This window comes from Pomacea canaliculata, linkage group LG1, assembly GCF_003073045.1.
Source record: "Pomacea canaliculata isolate SZHN2017 linkage group LG1, ASM307304v1, whole genome shotgun sequence".
NCBI classification, from domain to species: Eukaryota; Metazoa; Mollusca; class Gastropoda; order Architaenioglossa; family Ampullariidae; genus Pomacea; species Pomacea canaliculata.
The window spans coordinates 36,180,233-36,201,603 of record NC_037590.1 but is presented as its reverse complement, the minus strand read 5'-3'; positions in this window follow the sequence as shown (position 1 = coordinate 36,201,603).

The window sequence follows — 21,371 nt, the reverse complement described above, 5'->3', positions numbered from 1 at the left end:
AAGCTATTACAGATTCTGTACACGTTTTTCATTTGTTGAAACGAACGAATAACAAATTCATTTTAAACTTGTTTGGATCTGTCACAGATGCTCACGTGCGCGCCGACACTCAGGCCGTCGCCCGGACATTTGCTTTGTCTCATTGGGACATGAAGCGCTGGCCGGCGACGGTTAATGATTCTGCCTTCCTCCTTCCTCTTCCAGCTCTCTAAAAAATAATTTAAAAAAAACCTTTTTTTTTTTTTTCAACAGGTTCGGCTCGGCCACCCACGCCGTGCTAACTAGTTAACCTCATGTCACCCTTCTGTGACAAAACCCTTTTCTTTGTATAAATCTTACTCTGAGATAATGTAAGGATTTACAACACAGAACAAAGTCAGCTTTATCTTCTACATTTATTTTACTTACTGGACAGAGCAGATCACGTGGAGTGTCTTCTGTACATAACGACCTGCAATATTGGACACACCTATTCTAAATTTAGCCCAACCGTCAGCAAATAGTACTCTAAATTCATTTTCAAATATTTTTATCAGTGCCTGAGATCCGGTATGTAGAATTAAAAAAAAAAAAACTTTCACTACTATTAGTGTGATCTTCCAGTCTCTGCCGTCTACTTGTTCCTTTAATTTGTCTATAAATAAATTTATATTTTGGATTCGCTGATTCATCCACACAAAGCCAAACCCGAGAGAAAATAACTTTGTTCGAATATTACATACCCAGTTTATTTTATCTTTTACATCTAAATTAGAACAAACAAGAGACAAAGAGAGATGAAACAATATTAAGACAGGAAGCAACAGGAAGGAAGTAATGAACGAACAACCAGGAGAGTTTAGTTTATTCCTCCTTACTCCTTGAGGAACACAGGGCTTCAAACAGGAGAGAGATTAACACAACAACTTTCAACAACGGGAATGAAGGTATGAACAAACAAGAGAGAAAGAAGGTCACATCTATTCTCTCTATCACGAGATGTTGAAGGAAAAAGTGCTTGCGACACAACATGGCGATGACTGGCTCTCCCCAGCATGAGTAAGAAGGACAGGACGAGAGAGCTGACACACAGTCTGTAGGCAGACAATTGCTGGGAATTTCCCAGTCTGAGACCACAGTAAACATTGCACGGCGCGGATTGTCTGCCCACAGACCGTCCTGTCTGGCGCTAGGAGGCGCCACCACGAGCTGCCCTTCGTCATCCGGCGGTGAATCAGCGAGCTGTGTCATGATGCTGCACGCCGCACTTCCGCCATCGATTCCAGACCTCGGCCTGAAAGGTTTTGTTGTGGAAGGGATGGAGAGACAGAGAGACTGACGAATGGACAATAAATATATTTTCTAACACGAGAGTGGATAGATAAGGGTTGACTTATATTCCACGGTTATCAGTGTGTAGGTGGTTTAACTTCTTTGCTTACTAACCTGCTCACCTGCTTTATTGCGATCTGAAGTTTTTCTCGGACATGATTCAGCATTTGTTTGACAATTTGACTTCTTTCTTTAATTGTCATTGTTTACAGTTTGTGCTACTTTCTTACTATCCCACTTTCCTCTGAGGGTGGTATATATTTAGAACCCATTTCATTTTCCCATTTGGCACACCCAGACGCCTGTCTAGGTGGAAAATAGAAGATAAACAAAGTCTACGTGATAAGGAACAAACACAGGTGAGGTGCAGGTACGCGCGCACGCAAACACATGTACAGTCCGATCAATGATGCACTCGCTTTGCTGATTACAGACGAGCACTTTAGCCTTGACCCCGCATCACGCTTCCGTGCACCCAGAGTTCACGACCAGCTGACGTCGACACGCAAGACTGACTTTCTGCGCCGCTCGCGTGTGATCCACGGCACGTGCGTCGCAAATGAGATAAAATCCGGAAATACCCTCATCATAAAACTGCCCACGCGTGCGGTCGACACCTAAACAAACACATTTTCTCAAACCTACCTTCAAAGTTAATTAATGCCGCAGGCGTTACCTGCAGTGATGAAAGTTCAGTGTCATTCGAGTTCTATTTTTATCAATTCGTCATCATCGCGTGTTCGGGTTCGTGGGCAGCATTGCAGCCTAAAAATAGATTTGTCTGGTTGGCTATTATTGGCAGCAAGATAATCAGAAAACACTGTGGAGAGAGTTCACTTTACAAAAATGTCATCCTTGTGAACTGTGAACGCTAAACGCATACAATCACATCTGGGGGAACAGATCGGGAGGAGAGCAGAGACGAGCCTCCCCCCCACCCCAACAACCGATGTACCCGAAACTCTTTCACATTTCTAAAAAAACTTTCATGTAATATATTAAAAACTAATGTAATATTCTTATTTAAAACATATCTGTATTCCTCAATATTTTATAATTCTCAAACAATTGTATGGTCATTCTTTTAAGCGTATTTCTCGACAATAAAGGATAGGATAGGATGGAACTTTTTTCTTGGCCAGGAGCCATATCAAGGCTATATCACGGCATCGCATCCGGCATCTGTAAACAGGTGCCAGAGAAAGAACAGCGTGTCTGAAAGGAGATCTGAACCCAGGACAACTAATCCTTGCTGTTTTGGTGACGAGCTTTAACCACCAGACCACCGACAACAGAAGTAGGGTATTCATGCAAACTTTAGGAAATTTTATTACACCCTTGCCTTTTAGTCAGTCATTTAGGGACAACTGAATTTCTCTACACTATATATATATTAACAACAGTTATTGGCTTTGTCGGTAAAGAAGGCAAGTATTTAACTGCTGTTAACCGAGAATGCAATTATAATATTTGCTTTGTTCGCCCCAGCTCTGTCTACTTCACTGGGTTAGTAACAAAGAGATTACAGCATATGCTCGTACTAGAACACTCTGTTATCCTTCGAGAGATCTTCTGATAAACCCCTCGTCTATTTTTTTTCCTCAGCAGGTTTTGAGAGCGCCAGGCGCTCAGCATTTGAGTGCAATCTCACGAAAAACTCGACTCCTTTGACCCTCTCACTGCTGTTTGTTGTTGTGCAACCGCCTGTGTGTGTGTGTTCGTGTGCGCGCGCATTCATCCGCCCGCTGTTCTTTCCTTTCTCCATCGCGCGGGTTTTCTGCCGCAACACCTGGAGCGTCCCCGCTGCAAACCTTCTTCCTCTCCGCATCTCACTTCCAGCCTCGCTGTTCCAGAAGACTGGTCTTGCCTGACACCTGCCTCGAAAACACCTCCGGCTTCCGTCGGGTGTATCCTCCCACGACTAAACTGACACAACAGCCTACTCCCCCCACCTTAACCCTCCATTCCCGCCTTCACAACTGACCCCCTTCACTCCTAAGTGTACTCCAGCCCTCTGATCGTTGAGGACTTTGTCAGGCGAGGGTCGCGCTCTCAGCCCCGGGGACCCACATGTCAAGCTGATTTCATTGTCCTCCTCCTCTACTGCATCGAGCATCGTTGGCGGGAAGAGGCAGGGAGTTGCGAGAACAAAAGAGTCCGTGTGTTTCGCGGAGTCCATCTTAGGCGGGAGGAATCAGGACGATGAGGGGAGGATTAGTGGCGATAATGTGTCCGGCAGGAGGTAGTGAAGACTCCATCGTCCCCCCCTCCTCCTCATCCCCAACACCCTCTCCACTCTTGCCAGCCGCTTGTCATGCGGAGGATCACAAACTTTCTCCAAACCGAACATGAAAGACATCGGGCGCAGGAACGACAGGTGGCGCTGAGGGGAAAGGTGAGGGGTGGGAGGGACGGGAGGGACCCGTCGTCGGAAGGTAGGAAAGTTACAGCAGCGCAGAGTAAATATGTGAAACAACAAATATGTACAGGAGGGAAAAGATTTTCTTTTTGTTTTTTTTAAAATATTTGTTCTACCTTTTTTTCCAAGTCCATCTACTCCTTTCTGTGCGTTTACCTCCCTTTGTCCTGCACTCCTAACTGAAAGCATCTCGCGAAACGCGCGCGCGCATATTTAAAGCGCTTTTCCATCATCGATAAGCAGTTTTTATGGCAATAATGGGAGTTTCTTAAATGTTTTTATATCGAGGTCATCAGCCGGACAGCTGAAAACATATTTTGCACAGGGTGGTCCCACACACATACACACAGACACACGCACTGACATATGGCATACACAAACATCACGCTCATTGGTTCCACCCCAGTTTATTCATCGGCGTTTTTCCTCAAAAAGAAAGGAAAAAAGAAAGACCAAAAAATTGGACTACCAATGGTCACGTGACTCCACTGCACTTAAAATTCGTCGGGTAGATTTGACATTTGACACGCCCGCCGATAGCACGTGGCGAGAACAAGCGCGGTGCCCCGCTGGGCATTATCTGGTCAGCGTGTTGCACGTGCCCTTTGTGTGGAGTGCGTGCCCCGTGGTGGAGTGACACGGGCTGCTTCACAATGAAGGCACCCAGTGTCAGCTTACCCGGTGTTTCTCCAAGGTAGCCGCCATTTTTTTTTCATTTGAAATCGAGGGTAATTGCGTGCTGGCCTGTTATCAATGAAAGACTGGGGTACAATTTTTTTTTTTTGGAGAGGGAGGGGTGACATCATTTCCAGAACAGCGAACGATGATCATACAAGTGATTGATTTATTTGCTATTGAGAGGTTCAATGTGTAAAACAATATTTGATTGGTTAAAATTCTAGCGAAATGTCTACCGGTATCTGCTCGGCCTAGTATGTTGTGTCAGTAAGACGACTGCGGCGACATTTTTGTTTGCAGTAACTTGACGTCCATTCTAATGACGAGGAGTCGCGCCTTTCCTACCTCGACAGACGAGGAACTTCTCCAGGAACAATCTAGAATTCGCGCGTCTCGCGACCAACGGAGCGGTGAGACGCAAGTGGTGCCATCTGTCATCCTGGGAGCTTGGTGTGGCAGTCTCTTCTCCAGTTACCCACGGGCTTATCAGAGTATGGCGGTTATAATCTCCGACACCACGCACGCCTTTAAACAGGAATCAAATTTATAAATTAACGTTTATTTTTTTTTGTTAGTTTTTTTTTTTTAAGAAAGGGATGGGGAGTCGTCAAGTACGTGTTCCTACGGGTTGAAGTGTCGAGTCTCAGAGAGGAGAAGTGGTGAGAACCCAGACCTCCTGTCGACAGAATATTTAGTGTAAGTTTAAAAATGTTAGTTCTGGTTTAGCGAATGGCAGATAGGAAATCTTTTTACAGAGAAAGAAACTGAGAGAAAGAAAAAAAGGTAAACAGAGAAAGAAGAGGAGAGTAAGTGAGTTAAAAAGAGGGAAAAGAAGGAGTCAAAGAAAGAGAAAAAAAAAAAACAATAAAAGGCAATAAAAAAGAGCGGGCAGGTTCCATAGACACTGTAGACTATTGTCGTTCCAGTGCCTTACAGTCCTGTAGTCCGTGGGACTCTTTCCTTAGTTTAAGAAGTTCAGTACAGTTAATTTTACCTGTAAGCGAAGAGAATGTAGAAGTCATATAGTCCTTTGTCAATTTTGTAAAAAAAATTTTTTCAATCACAAAGCTGAGGCATCCCCGCCTCCGCTGCCACTTCAAGCGTATCGCCTTCACAGTTGCTGTATAATCTGTCACGAGGTCTCACGAGGCTTCCATTCATATCTACAACCATCAAGATATGACAACCTACAAAAGCCATGAACTCACAAGTTTTACGTTCGTCTCCATCATTCGGATTATTCACAATATTTCCTTTTGGAGGCAGGCAATCCTCTTTCGCTGTCAAAGAAGCGCATTGCATGCTGGGAACCTCACCTCTGCTCGGTCTTTCATTTCCTGAATAAGCCTCTCTCATTAGCTCTCTCATTTTCTGCCTCTTTGCGCTGTCATTAGAGTCGAGTCCTTAACGAAGTAGCCTACTCATTTCCGTTGGCTATTTCAAAATGGAAATCCCCATCGTATATTAGATTTCTTATCAGAAAGTATTTTGAGAAATATTGATTATAAAAATCGTCTGTAGCGTTATTTGTAAAACACATTTTGTTTGTTTAAAGAAGACTGACAATGGTATCAAATAAAATGCATCGTTTTGTACTATTGTATTGACTTGTTTAATCGTCGTCATTGAAATGTTGAAGCGCGTGCAAATTGTTTATTTAAATTATATTTCAAATTTGACGTACGCCATTATTCGACCAGGCTTCTTTGTTGAATGTGAACTTTATTATTTTTTTTTTATTATGGATTATATATAAAAAAATCTTTTTGTTATTGACATGAATGAGATGGCGCCATAAAACAATAGCAGAGGGAAGAAGTGACAGCACAGAGAGACATATTGAACAGGAAGAAGAAAATATAAAAAGCGAGCAAGGGAGAGAGAGAAAAACTAATAGAGAAGCAACAAGCAGATATATATTTTTATATTTTTGAGAGAGAGAGAGAGAGAGCGAGAATGGAGAAATGGAAAAAGAACAAGATAAATAATAGCTTCCTCGGGATGTCACTTTTCATGAAAGCTTTTATGGTTTGGAAAGACTGAGCAGTAACAGAGTATTAATTAAAATATCAAACGGCAGAAAAAGTAGTCCATTGTGTTACACGTCAACCTGCGTACAACTGAATTGTTTATTTGATTGTCTTTTAGGCGTCCTCACAGTCAACATGGATACATGTAACTTTACAGGAGCTTTTGCAGGAGGAAATCAACAAACATATATATTCTCTATTTACGTGTCCGTTCGAGAGATAACAATAGAAATTCACAATATCTTAGTGTAATGATAATTTAGAAGAGAGGGGCAAACAATAATAGTTGATTGCACATTTATGTGCAGACACACCAGAGAAAACAAAATCTCACAAGTTTACTAACTTTACATCTCCAGATACTTGAGGGCTCAAGAAGGCACGCGAATGGAGCGCAGGCAGAAATTCTTTGCAAGATGCAAGTGAAAAAGAATTTACACCCTCGTAATTCTTTATCCCAAAATAGATTTTCCAGACCGAAGAGCAGTTTAAAGACCGTTACCTCTCGAACTCGTCTTAGAACGTGTTGAAGAAGAAATAATAATAAAAGAAGCGAAGGAAGACTGGGTACGTGAAAGAAAACCAATCCCGTACTGAGAGTTGTTTTTTGCGGTGTTGAGTAATGTCAGGTTGAGCCAAAACGCAGTTTCATTTGCTCCACAAATCATAAAAATTCTCTCTTGTCACTCATTCGGGTCCTTGCCACCAAAAACTTTAAAGAAGCCACCCGCACGCACGGTCTTGCTTGAGCTGTACATCACACAAAAGAGTTATTATTTCCATACAATGCACGCACATAACTCATCGACGCGCGTGCACGTGCACAGATACACATTGCACGCGCGTGCACACACACACAAACACACACACAGACACACGGTCTTGCTTGAGCTGTAGAATTGTAATCACACAGAGTTACAACGAGCTTGTATTCCTGGACTGCTGGCAGACGAATTTTTTCAAGTAACTGCTAAAACGAGGCAGTAGACGACTTCGCTTCCGGTTTATTCACATTCTTTGTTACGGGTCGCCGAGACTAACAGCGGAGAACTTAGCAAGAGGCTAAGCGTTGGTCTTGGCAGACAGACAGCAATCCACCTATACACATACACGTCCCTGGAGTTACTCTCTCCATAAATTGTACACACACACAGGCGCACACTCCCACTAACATCATCTCAAGATATTTTTATCCCTTCCTGTCAGAAGAAAAAAAAAACCCAACCTGTCTTGTAAAGACAAGCGACAGTGGGAGATTGGAAGGTGGCCCCAAAATAGACTAATCAAGGCGTTGTTTACCTCCCGCCTGTTTGGGCGGAAGCCGATCTGTTTATGTTTTGTTTTCTCGCACTATGCAACTTTCCCTGGCCCCGCCACAGGAGTCTTTGTGCTTGCTTAAAGCCATGGCATCCATTGACCGTTCCTTCTCCACAAAGGTGAAACACCCAGAGCACATTCCCTCTTCCTCTTTCAATCACCACCGCGCGATAAACCTTTCGTCGACTAAGCTTCTGTGAGACAGTAAACGAACCAACGAGAAATTTATTGGTTTTAGCCCACGTGACCAGGTAACGAAGCCAGCGCTGTGCACGTACCTGCATTTTTCACAGGTATGACGCAACCAGGCAAGTTTGTTTACATCCTACTTGCAATCTAACCATTTCCGCAGTTTACAAGCTTTCCGTGCTTCTGTGAGATTGCAAGAGATAAATTAAGGTCGCTGTCCAAACGGTGAAACTGCGAAACAGTATGGCAGCATCTCCTGACACTAGTCACGTGGGTCAGCCGCTAAAATTACAAACACTAATCAAGCATCGCTCGACATTTGTCTTGTCGAAGTCCCGTATGATAGCCATCATTTAAGACCAGCTTAACATTTTCTTTGCTCTGCCCTTTCAGAATAATGACTTTATCTTTTCTTATGAAATAAAAGGTTTGGTGCGCAGTCAGCAACTTTCCCAAGAGTTTTAAAATTTTGGACCATTGGACTTTTTCATTAGGCCAGTCTTTAAAGATTTCTGGTATTTATGACAATACGCCTCAACATACTATAAATTTATTGCCTAAGAAATTAATGTCAATAATTTGCTGCCACGCCTTTATGAAAAAAATCCCATTGTATTCCAGACATCGTATAGTAGCGCGGACACTCGCCCACGCACACAAAACACGCGCAAAAATAAACAGATCAGCTGAAACAAGTAACCCATCATGCCCACACTCGTCTTCCTCGCCCCCTCGGACTATCTACACCCCCACACACCGACAGATTGGCCGTTTGCTGACCTGTATGGGCGTCCGTAATTCTGATCCATTCATAAAAGTGATTATAAAAATCCCTCAGCATGTCACACGGCGTAGGCGCTGTGATGTACGCACACAGGCATGAATGCTGACGCAGCCAGCTCTCCATCCCACCCCCACCATCACCTCCTACATCGCAGCAGCATGAAGGTGAATGCTTGTTGGTGAACTACGATCGACCCGACCAAACGGTGCGAGGGGGACGAGAGGGGTTAATCTTACTGCTCTGACGTCACGTCCCGTGGTCTGACAAACGCCCAGAGGTCAGACGACGTTTTTTTCACACACTTTCTTCTTCTATCTGACCTGTGGTCTGTGGAGCACCAACCTTCGCCATTCTCTCCATCCCCCCAAACCTGTTGGCGGACTGTGACGTTGACTGAGTTATGGGAGGTCAGAGGCTGATCCTCCTGTTGTTATGAAGGTGCAAGCTGTCGCCAACAGTGACGTGCTGCCTGAAGTGACGTGGGCGGTTTATACAGCTTGTAGATGGGTGGTAGGTGGGTGAGAGAAACTCCTTTTGCTGTTACTTCAGCCAGGTGGTGATGGTAATGATGATGATGTGATTTGTATTCGTTTTTCCCATCCTCACCCTGCGCTCCTCGGGAACGTTTTGTCCTGTCGCAATTTTTCTTCTTTTCCCACGGATGGTAAGCAGCCTGTTCTGTGTTCATCCAACCTTCCTCTCACTGCAACGTGTTCTGTTCACTCTCTCCCACTGCTTCGTGTCATGTTCTCCCACTCCTTACACAGCGACCTGTCACACCAGTGCTCGTTCACGACCACCCTTCAGCAAGGGTCCGGACTATGCACTGTGCACGTGTTTTCTCACAAAAGCATTCCATTCATAGCAGACATGTGCGTGCCGAGAATGCACGACGGTGAGTAGGCCAGGAAGTGGGAGGTACTGGCTAGTGGGGAAAGCTCGAAAGGCGAACTACTTACATGCGTAGTAAAAGCCACCAAAGGTCAGCATGGCGGACTGTACTTTGGCGGCCAATTTATAGACGATTGACCAAGTTTGGAAAAGTTTTTACATGAGCCATTATACAGACAAACTTGGTAAAACAATCGGCCATGTAAGACCGGCCTTTCGCGCAGCCTCGTCACATCCTGGGGCTGGTTGCATGTAAGGTCTTAAAAATAAGTCTAAAATCTCAGGTCTCAAGTGCAAGTCGACTTTGCTAAGTTTGGTGTGAACAGTCGGTTTGCTACTTGAGACTGGTGATTTGAGATTCCAGCTAATGACGATTATTAAAAATTAAGTAAAAACAAATTGTGGCTTTAAGCCCAGTCCGACTTAAGCTTTTCATGCAGTCCTTCCCTGGGCTCAATCTCGTGAAAAAGTACTTCTCTCTCTCTACGCGACATCTGACTGTCGGGAGTCTTCTCCCGTTGTCACCGTTTGCCTGCTTCAATCACCGTTAAGTGGAGTAGTGTTCTTTGGGGGAAAAATACAATAAAAACAAACGTAAAATAATAAAAAATCTGATCGTGTAGTTCGAAGTGAGTGGAAGCTGTGGCTGTCGTTAGTGTAGAGTTTTTGAGGCGTGAGTGCACGTCACTTCCTATCTGGCCTGTGGCTTCACGGCACCGGCCACGAGGGTCGTGCGGATTGCAGCGAAAAATGAAGCTGTCAGAGCTAGTTCAAGAGTTATCGGTATTGAACGATCTCTTAGCAACGTACTGTGCGTGTGCGAGAGAGAAAGAGGAGGGTGGACTGGAGTTTTAAGCCGAGGCAGCAGCTAAGACTATATCACGGCTAGCCAGACAGCCCTGTAAAAAATTGCCCCACGCAGAGAAAAAACAGCGTGCCCGAGAAGAGAGCTGAACCCAGGTCACCCAACCTTCACTGTATTGGTGACAGGCGGTAACCGATGCACCACCAAGTCGTCCCCAAGAGAGAGATTGTGTGTAAATGTGTGTGAGAGAGAAGCTCGCTTGTTATTTCATTCTTTTGTTCTGGTGTGTTCTTGTACAGACTGAAATACATAGCTAGTTATGGGTGTTGTTGCTACTGTTGCTGTTAATGACAGCAGTAGCGATGATCCTGACAAAAATCACGAGCGATAAAGTCTGTGCGGACGTGTAAGAGTGCAGGAGGTGTGGGAGGGGTTGGTATAGGCTGCTGGGCTATTAAGTCCAACAAGTCACGAGACCTCCCTGTGACTCGTTGCATGGGGGCAGAATTACCATTGTGATCGTCAGCACGTTTCGCTGATGAATCTGGTTTGTTTGTTACAAGCAGGAGTGTCGTAAACAGGAGTGGTCCTCGGCTGCTGATATTAGCTTGCCACTGAAGCTATAGGATGGACTGCAGAGGAGCTCCACCTACCCCCAGCCCCGCATGACACAGGGCAGGTCGTCCTAACCTTAACATCTCTGTTAATTATCTATTTCCTTAATTACACGCAGAAAATGTGGGATAATGAGCAACAAAAGCTTGCCGACGGAGCACTATTTTTTAAATAAAAATCTGTAAAAACCTGTCCTGGTTAAGAGGATTATCTCGGGGAATTTGTGACTAACTGTAGGTCACGGTTCCATGACAGTCAACTAAAAAGTTTGTCAGACACAAATAATCAGCATGACATCTGTCGTGTTTTAAATGTCGCCCTCACCCAGGCAAAATGATGAAGCTTCAAACTTCCAAGATGGCTTCCATCCCACTGTAACGGCAAAAATACTGGCAAAAACCTTTGGATTTAACCCAGCATATTGCCCGGAGATCCAAGGTACAAACAAAGCCATTGGGATCCACTTACTTTCACACGTAGCTTTACCAGACAACAACTTCTTCGTAACTGGACATATATATATGCCTTGACAAATGTATATGTATATATAATTGCTGAACCTTGTCAAAAAGTTCGTTTGACCAGGTTTAACAGTTACATATGCAATCATGTACATTTTTTTTTTTTTTTTTTTTGCCAAACGTCGCCATCGTCCCTATTTGTCCGGTGAAGGAGGGCCTTCATTGAAGGAAAGCAGGGACAGGTTAGACGTGAGTAGCAAGCCACTAGAGGATGACGGGAGGCTGAGGGCACGTGCGTTGCGTCACCCAGCGCGTGCACATGCACAGCTTGACAAGGAGTGACGCAGCTTTGACAAAAACTCGTGATCAGCACGTGCTTATTGATCTCGCACAATGGTGCCACGATCCTGCCGCTTCCATCCGAAGGACGGCCAGCTTCCAGATAAGATATTTTAAAAAAGTGTAATCGTCTTGAGAGACCTTTTTGACTCATGGCTGGCCGGACTGGCTCGTGGGTAGCTGAGTCATGAGTTTTCTGTACTCGTAAGTCTTGTTGTGCTGTTGAGTCTTCTGTACTCTAGAGTTCTATGTATTTAGCAGTTCTCTTTCCTTGGTCCCCTCTATACCTAGACATTTCCTTCCTTATCGCTCTCTTTTGGGAGACATGCAAATAGATAATGTCAATGCTAATTGGTCGTTTAAAGAACGTGACATTGTACTTTTAATTGTAATTGTAACCAAAGCAGAATAAATTAAACTATCCCTAGCACCCAGTTTCTCGCCCCCGTCCTTTCTGCTGAATCTGCTCATCTCCACTCCTCTGAGTTCAATGGATCTCTCTTCAAGCAGATTATTTGTTAGTCACGCAAGCGCCTAAGTAATACGTTTATATCCACAAGAAGATAGGAAAATACATTTACAAGCATATTAAAAAATAAACCTTCAACTGAGATCGAGCCCGCATCTTCCACATGTAGTGAAACCCATTTAACCACTGCACTACAGTAGAATCACTTGTAGCCGCTCCTCGGTGCAATAGTCGCTTATCACGTGATATAAACGACCAATGAGATTTGCGCTAATGTTCTCCCCTTATTTGTCCTCTCTCTTATTGTTAATGAGACAAGCCTGACCTGGCAATGTTCTCATGGTCAGGCTTGTCGGAATTTTGTATGACGTGGGATCGTTACACCCTGATGATACATCCTACACTTGCATCGGTATCTTGCTTGAATGGTCATCACAAATATTATAAATGTCAATATTTTATTGACCTCCACAGGACGAAGCACAATTCTACCGGTATCTTATATGTCGTATAGTATCATTATACTGTGATGATAAGGTCAATATTTTTTGTCGGTATCTTGCAGCTATAAGTATGTCGGTGACACTCTCAGGACGAGAGGCTCGACTTCCTGTCGTTATCTCGCGTGTCGTTTCCAGCGACGATCCCCTAATCAGCCCTAAATCTCTATCGGCAATTTGTGGCGGTAGATGGCGCTGCCGTGCGTGGAATCTTGGATGTAGGCGTTGACTGTCGGATGAAGGTGTCTGCTGGCCACCACGGACCCCAGTCCCTGCTCTCTACGTCCCCCTTCTACCCCCGCAGACAGATTGCTTGTGATCCGTGAACACCCACACACAGCTGAAAATGTAGAGGCACGATCGATGCAGTTTCTAGAAAGAGAGTTATTTATCAAGTCCAGAAAACAGTGAAGCAGCTTTGCGTGGGATGGGCCCGCTTTAGAAAACCTCCGAGGTTTCTATCCTGGCCTGCAGCTTGCAAGGTCACGTCGGTTGTGAGGCTGTTCGTGGAATCGACGAGACTTGCTAACGACGAAAATACTCCTACGCCCACTTTACTCTTCAAGCCTCCGACAGTTCGTGAACTACAAGGAGCCACAACTCCCCGAAATTCTAATTTCTTCTCTCAGCTTCATTTTTGCGCTTGAACGTACAACGGTCTGATTTACTAGCGCAAATATTTCACTGTGATGAGAAAGGACGACTAAGGTGTTGCTAACTTCTGAAAAAATTCACAGCGCTCGAACTGAGTCAAGTGTGATATTCCATTCATTCCTTCCATTCACATTTCTTTTTTTTCCACGCTTATGGGCCTCCCCGCTCCTCCCGTTCATACCGCAGTCCCTCCCACGTGCGTCGGTTGCGTCACTTGTGGACGGTATGTGGCGCCTCCATTACTCTTGTATTGAATTTCAAATGCAAAGATTTGGGGTTGCAAAAACCGCCAAACGTGGTTTTCATTAATAAGTGTGGCAAAAATAGCTCGCGCCATATGTATGGCAGTGTCAGGTGGTACAGCATGAGGTCACATCATGTAAAGTGGTTGCCGGATACTTTTAAATCTGCGAGGGCTTGTTATTTTGAATTCCACGCCTTGCTATTTAAGGATTCTCTATTTCGTGATTTGATTTGGATTCTAATCCAGGGACGAGCTTCTTTCCCATATTTTTTTTTTTTTTGCACTGTCTATGCTATTTATAAATCATAGAGCCTACGGTTCTTTACTTTCGATCCTCCTCATTAGCCATGTTTTTTTTTTCGTCATCAGTTCATTGGTCTGCTTATCTGCGATGACACGATGACAGCTGCGTGTCATGACAGCTGCATATGGACGAAACATTACCTGAAAGAATATCAGTCAATTCAAAAATCCTAAATAAGAAAAAATATCTCTGGTTCAAATTCACAATACGTTTGAGTGCTTTCAAACTTAAATCCATTAAACTCCACAAAATCTGCTTTTTAATCCACGGACTGTGTTAATTATCTTTTGAAACTGCTATGGTCTCACTTGATAGCAAGGGACTTCACGTAGTAGTGGGATCAAAGATCCTTTTTTGGTGGGATGACCAAGGAAGGTGAGAATTAAAAAAAATCGTGGACGACCTTAAACGGAAATTTTTCAAAATGTAGATCACGTGTCCTTCGCCCTTGACCGAGCCAATGAATGCTGAGAATGCACGCCTACCCAACCTTTCACAGGACAATCCCTAAATGTCAGCAAATATATTTTTGACTGTCTTCAATTCCCGGGAATTGAAATCAGCGAGAAAAAAACCCAGTTATTATTGTTATTATTATCAGTCAGAGCACAAATGTCACACACACTATTTACTACCTTATGACACAGTCACGTGGAGAGTGCTTCAGTTAGCACACACGAGTGGGAGAGAGAGGACTCAGTATTTGGCACAGTGCCATGGGGTATGTCTACTGATGTGACTACAAGTGAAAAGGTTATTGATCCAATAATGAAACTTTGTAATTTACTTATTGCATTCAGAGACGATCGTCTTATGCGAAAAAAGGGATGATGGATAGAGAAAACATGGTAGATATCTTCTAGGACAGACAGACAGACAGACAGACAGACAGACAGACAGACAGACAGACATTCAAGTCCCCCGCACTCACGGACCTCCTCCCTCTACCCACACACCCACACACCCACAAACCACACACCAAGTCAGTGGGGACAGAAGGAATTAGCAGGTGGAGTTGATATAAGTGTCTGTTAATAGTCCCAGCCACTTAGTGCTGCTGGCTATACATTTCCTTTTTGGCAACATGTCTCGGGTAGGGTCTGCACTGCACGTGCGAGCAGCGCGTGACTGTTGCGAGGTTTTTCACAAACTGCGAGAGAGGAACAGTAAAACCTCGTGTTCAGTGCTACCACAATAGCCTCTACATTTCCCACACTTTCCAGACATAAATGCAGTTCTAAAGGGCATTGACATTGTGTAATGCTAACTTTCTCAGCTTCGAAGGCTAACCCGAGCAGAAAAGAGAAAATTTAACTCAAAGTTGCTGGAAAGTTTTTTTGCTACATAAATTTTGGCAAGTTAGCAGATCGTGCATCTGTTACTGTTTGCTTGAAAAATGAGTAATACATTTTATGTCATCCTTTTTTTAAAAATTCTGTTTATGAGAAACACAAGTGGAATGAGCTCAGCTCCTATTTCTGACATCACCAATGGCCGCCATTACTGCAGCAGCTTCGAACAAGTGATGAAGAGGCTTTGTCCAGTCAGCCAATCTGTATTTGGCGATGATGATCTACACCTTTATCCAACACCCAGGTGACAGAGAACTGAAATGTTCATACACAAATGTGAACACACAGACATTAAGCCTTACGCTCAGATTTTAGAATGTTCATGGACACCCGTTGTCAAGACTACAAGAAATGGGGTAGCATGCTAACTAACATTCGTTGTCCTCCCTGACGTCAATGGCTTGAGCTCTGTTGAGAGAAGTTCATAAGCTGCTGAGTTGACGATTAAGAAAAATGATTTTCTAAGATTTTGCTGATCACAGTTCCGAGATTTGATTAAAAAAAAAAAACTGTTCCAGTTTTTGTGGATCTTTAATCGGGTGTTCGTGACTCTGACCACTAGCAGGTTAAATGGAATTAAATGTCAGACACATCACAGAAGTAGTGGAATGAAGTCCTCGCGACACCGAACCGACGAAATGGCACATGGCCTCAGGAACTAAGTAATAAGGAGGTAATTATTTGCCTCGGAATTTGTATTTTTGCGTGAAAGTCTGGAAGCTAGGAATTATGTCTACGCATGTCATAGTCGTGTCCCTTGTGTAATCGAAATCGATCATTCACTTGATATTTGTTCAAAGAATTATTTACCACAATCGTAGTTGCGGACGTAAAGGGTGTGAGATGACAGCCATTAGAAATGGAATGATACCAAAAGTCAGTAGGTAAGACGTTCTGATTACTTTTCAGTATACAAGGAAAAAGCGCCTTGCTCTGAATCATGCGTTACCAAGGTGACAGCTATAAGAAACTGTAAACTCACAAACGCTACAAATATCTGTTCCATTGCAAACAGAAAAAAGAAATGCTTTCATTGCAAGATCATCTTGGTATGGAGATAAGGAAAGTCCTCGGAGAAATACATAATGAAACAAATTAGAATATATATAATATAGAATAATTAGAATGCATTCTAATTATTAATAATTAAGAAGAAATTACATAAATGAGTTATTTTAAAGTTATTAGATATGTTTTACCAGGGCTTTGACAAGTGGTGGTTAGTTAAAACAAAGAACTTGTTTCGGAAAAGACGTTAATAAAAATTTTAAATGCTCGTTTGTCCAATATTTGTTTGGAGGAAACAACATAAAAAGAGAAAAAAAAAAATCAGAAGCAACAAAAACAACACGGTTGCTAACAATACTGATACCAATATTACAACAATACTGACACATATACCACTACAATACTTACACTAATATAACTTTTGTTGCTATAACTATGTCCAACTGTGTCCAAGTTCTCATTAAATGCGTGTCTCTGCCAAGTCACAAAAAGACTACAAAATCAACAAGAGTGACAAAATAAAATAAAATAAAATAAATAAAAAACTGTCTGCGTTCCTGTAACATGAGATAAAACAATGTTAGCTTTCAGTTTTACCAGCTGTGGCCGCCAGTAAAAACCGAGTTGAAAGCTTGAAACAGTGGTGTAGATAAGGAATTCTGTTGGCATTAATGCCGAGGGCGTAATTATGAGCCTGATAAAAACCTGCACGACTCGAATGGAAAAGGCCGTTAGATGAACGCTGTTCCTTTATTTCTGTATTTTGTGGAACCATTCTTTTAGGAGCGGAAGAATGAATAGGTCTGGAATCGTCTGGTCTGAAGTGTCAACGTGAATACGCGACAATTGTACTGTCTCGACCTCCCTCTGCTGGAGTTACTAGCTCGACTAGAATACCGGACAGAAGTCCCAGCTGGTTTGGACTTGTAGAAGACTTACTCATGACATCTCACCAGAATGTTTTCACCTTTTATAGTTAAGTAGGCGGACGGATAATAACTTAAATACCTCGCTAAACTTTGGGGCATGAAAAATCAGTTCATGGATGAACTCAGGGTACAAAGGTGTGTACAATACAATAGCGAAATGTGGGAGTATCATGTACTAAACTGCAACTTGATCCCCAGAACTTGTGCATTTATACGATATATGATACAGTCTTTTTATAAGGAGTGGCAGAAGAGGAGGAAAGACAGAACATAACACCACACAGCCAGTCCTACAGAAAGCTGGAGTAACTGAGTAATCTAAGTTATTCCTGCGAGATAAGAACATTTTAAAAATACCAAGAAAAAGTTAGGTAACGGAAGTGTTTCAAAAATAGACAAGGGTACCACCTTTATCTGTGGACAGAGTCTCCAATTAAATAGTAGGACATTTCTAAGACACAAGGACTAAATATTTTTCAGAGGTGCCAGCGTGTCCGGCTGTGTGATCTTACATTTAATTCAACTTATATACTTACTGTCAAGGAGATTCCTTGATTCTGAGAACTGCCGACAGAAGAGCTTTGCTTGTAGTGTATGGCAGTTGTTTAGAACATCACCTGCAGGTCGTGTAATCAAGGTAATTAGAGAAGCATATTTTGTTGACATCAACTTATATAACATTTCAAATGCAAAACAGAAGAAACAAACTAATTATTTCAAACTAACTTTGCTTGATCATTGGTATCGGTTTTCTCTAATCTCAAGAACAAACAGAGTTTAAGGAATAGTAATTAAAGTGGGTGCTGCACTTGCAATCAGTCATCCTTCTCATATGCACATTCTTTGTTTTCTGAACTGTGGTACATTCGTGTGTATGACGGTGACTATTTGTGTTACAGACGGGACTGTAGTGACCTACACATTTGATTACAGGTGTGACTGTGGCTATGTATGTCACTTTGGCCACGTGTGACTAAGGGCGACACAAACGGATGTTCTACATTCCTAGACGTTGCATCATGGGATAGGTGAGGTGGTGCTGTAATATGAACTGTAATAAAGCATGTGACTAAAAGTTTGGAGAATTTCTTTTCAGTCACCTGATCTTTCTAATGTCCAATCCCACACAAGAAAAAATGTCTAGATGTGGACAAATAAAAAGGTGCTATCACAATTTATGTACCAATGGCACTGGCACAGTTTATAAATGTCCAGGAACACTAAAAACGTTGGAATGTGTTATGATTTGTCCCTTTAGAGGGTATGTAGCACCCGTACACACACCCACACAGAAGTAGGCAGAGAGGTGTCAAAGGTCAATTTCTTTTTATAATGTCTTCGACGCGAAAAACAAACTCTTTGCAATTACAAATCATTCCAAGGAAAGTGGAGTGTATAGACAACGTGTATGCCAATGCTTAAGGTGATGTCCTTCCTGCTGCCTGAAGTTATACCAAGAGTATCGTCACGATGCTTTGCGAGCTGTTACATCATCAAAGTCCAAGTACAGGGTCGGCTGACTACGAAGTCATCTTCAACCAGTGCCTTCCTGATGTTCGCATGTCTTACTAAACATCTTTACTGACATCGGCCCACCTTGTCCTCTTCGATATTCTTGCTGCCATCGTCTTAAAAGGATTTCGCAGTCCCACCGCAAATCCCCCATCCCCCATCCCCAACACACACATCATCGCCACCCATCGTTTTCTCTTCGTTACTTCTGGAGAAGGAGGGGAAGAACGTTAATGAAAGTTTCATGCGGATCTCTGAAGACCGATTTTGTGTCTTAGGACAATGACATGGATTTTTTTTCTGTTTCTGGAATGTTTGCTTTTTGTTCATTTGCTGGTATTCCTCTTTATCAGAAAACGTTAGGCTGCAGTGAAATTTGTCAGCCCTGATATGAAGAAGGAGAGTGCTAAATATAGGTACATCCTCCTATTGACAAGTCCTCCTACCTTCAGACGCAGCTGACTATGTAGCTGCCTTCGAGTTGATTATCTGATCGATTTCTCTTTCTTACTTCTCACAATACACCGCACATAAAGAGGACTCATAAGTGACTGTTGGAGAGAGAGAGAAGAATGATGACAAGATTAGTGCAGACAGGCCAAGGCAACCAAATATTCTATATCGCATATTGAAGAAATGTAAGAATCCAGTCTTCTCTCTCTTTCACACACATACACATCATAGAGGTATTCACGCATCCATCCACAGAGCACAGATTGTGTGTGTGTGAGAGAGAGAGATTGAAGGAGAAACATGCATTCTGGGGAAAAAGAAATGTATTAAAAGAACACTATCTGAAAACATCTTTTCATAACTTCTCGGAAAGTAGCTCAAAACTGAAAATCTATGTCGGTTACTTGAAGCTTGTAGGCTGCGTTGAGCCCAGGTGCGCTTTCTGGGAAAAACTGTATAATCATGAAAATCAAACCAGATTTTTTTGTGAATACTGAGCCAGAAGCTTCCTGTTCCTCGCTCTGTCCTTGTTACTGGCGGCATTCAAGCGAAATGTGGTGTCTGTTGGCCACGTTCACTGTGCGGCCTGCGGTTATTGGCCCTGACTCTCCTTCTCCCAGCTTTTCACTTTCCCAGCGACCGGATTTCAGAATTGGCTGACGATATCTTGCTACACGTGGCACCCACTGACTCATTAGCTTCATCCCCCAATCCCACACCACCACCACCACTCACTCTTTCTCTATTTTTTTTGCCTAGTATTCCTGTTTTCTGTCGTTTCTGAGTAACTTCATTTGGAAATTAGCCTTACATTATCAATTAATATATAGAAAGAAATTACCATTTCTGATGCAAGCAGCGTAAACTATTTTGCGGTGCTCTGGATGCGAAAAATGCGTGCTCGCGTTTGAGACAAACAGGAAACGAGTTTATCATTTATGAACACGAGTTCATGGCGTGTTAGTTTTGCCATTTACTCACGATGTTTTTTGCTTTCTTATGTAAGCCTATGTTTTACAATAGTGCTTGGTGAAACTGTGGATAACTTTTTCTACTTAGGACCAGGTTGTTCAGAACTTAGGTGCTAGAAAATGTGCTAACTAAAATACATATACAATATTTGTTTGTAGCTAACTGCGACGAAGTATATCCAGGTAGAGGTTTCTGTCTCTTTCACTTTCATTTTGAAGCCAAAGGTTATCATGGTGACAGAATTTGTTGGCTATAAATAAAAGTCGTGTCTGAAAAGCAACGGCATAATGTTGTATAAAGCCTATTTCTATGGTATTCAATGACTGGAGTAACAGTACAAGTTCTCAGAAACAGAAAGCAGAACACCTGGATAAGGTTACTCGTTGTGTCAGGTGAGACAGCCAGAGTAAACCCGCTTAACTGTAACTAGACCATTCTGGGAGTGGTCTAGCCGGCTGCATGACATTGAAACCTATTGCGAGTTGAACCAGATTCCGAAAAGCATGTCGGCTGTCTCCTTTTGAGAACATCACGTCAGCCTGTAGATGGCTTTGTACAGTGGTGGTGGGGAGAGGTGAAGGGGAGTGGAATGCAGAGGGTCGAAACTGTGCTGTAGCACCCAGCAACTGAAAACAAAAACTAACAAATTTTAAAAATCGAATTGAACGAGATTTCGAAAAGCATGTCAGCTGTCTCCTTTTGTTGGCGTCATGTCCAGCCTGTGCAGTGGGTTCTGTATGGTGACGGTGATGATGGGAAGGGTAGGGAGTCAAAAGTTCGATGTATTACGCAGCAAATGTACAGGTAAGAATTAAAAATAAAATTTAAAAAAATGGAAAGAAAGATTAGTATATACAATGATTGGCAGAATGTGAGGGGTTAAGTTTTATAGATTGTATTTTAGTACTCAGAAAATGTTCCATGTAAGATTTAAATACAATTTTTTTAAAAATCATGTCATCTGCTCTGCTAAGAGGACATTACGTCAGCAAGTATAGTATGGTGCAACAGTCTCGAAATTCCCTACAGTACACAGAAACTGGTAAAAAGTACGCCTCCTCTTCTCTGAACCCCCGAAGTCAGTCACTCTAGTGACATATTTCACAACCCTTACGCTATCGGAGCACGTGGTGTT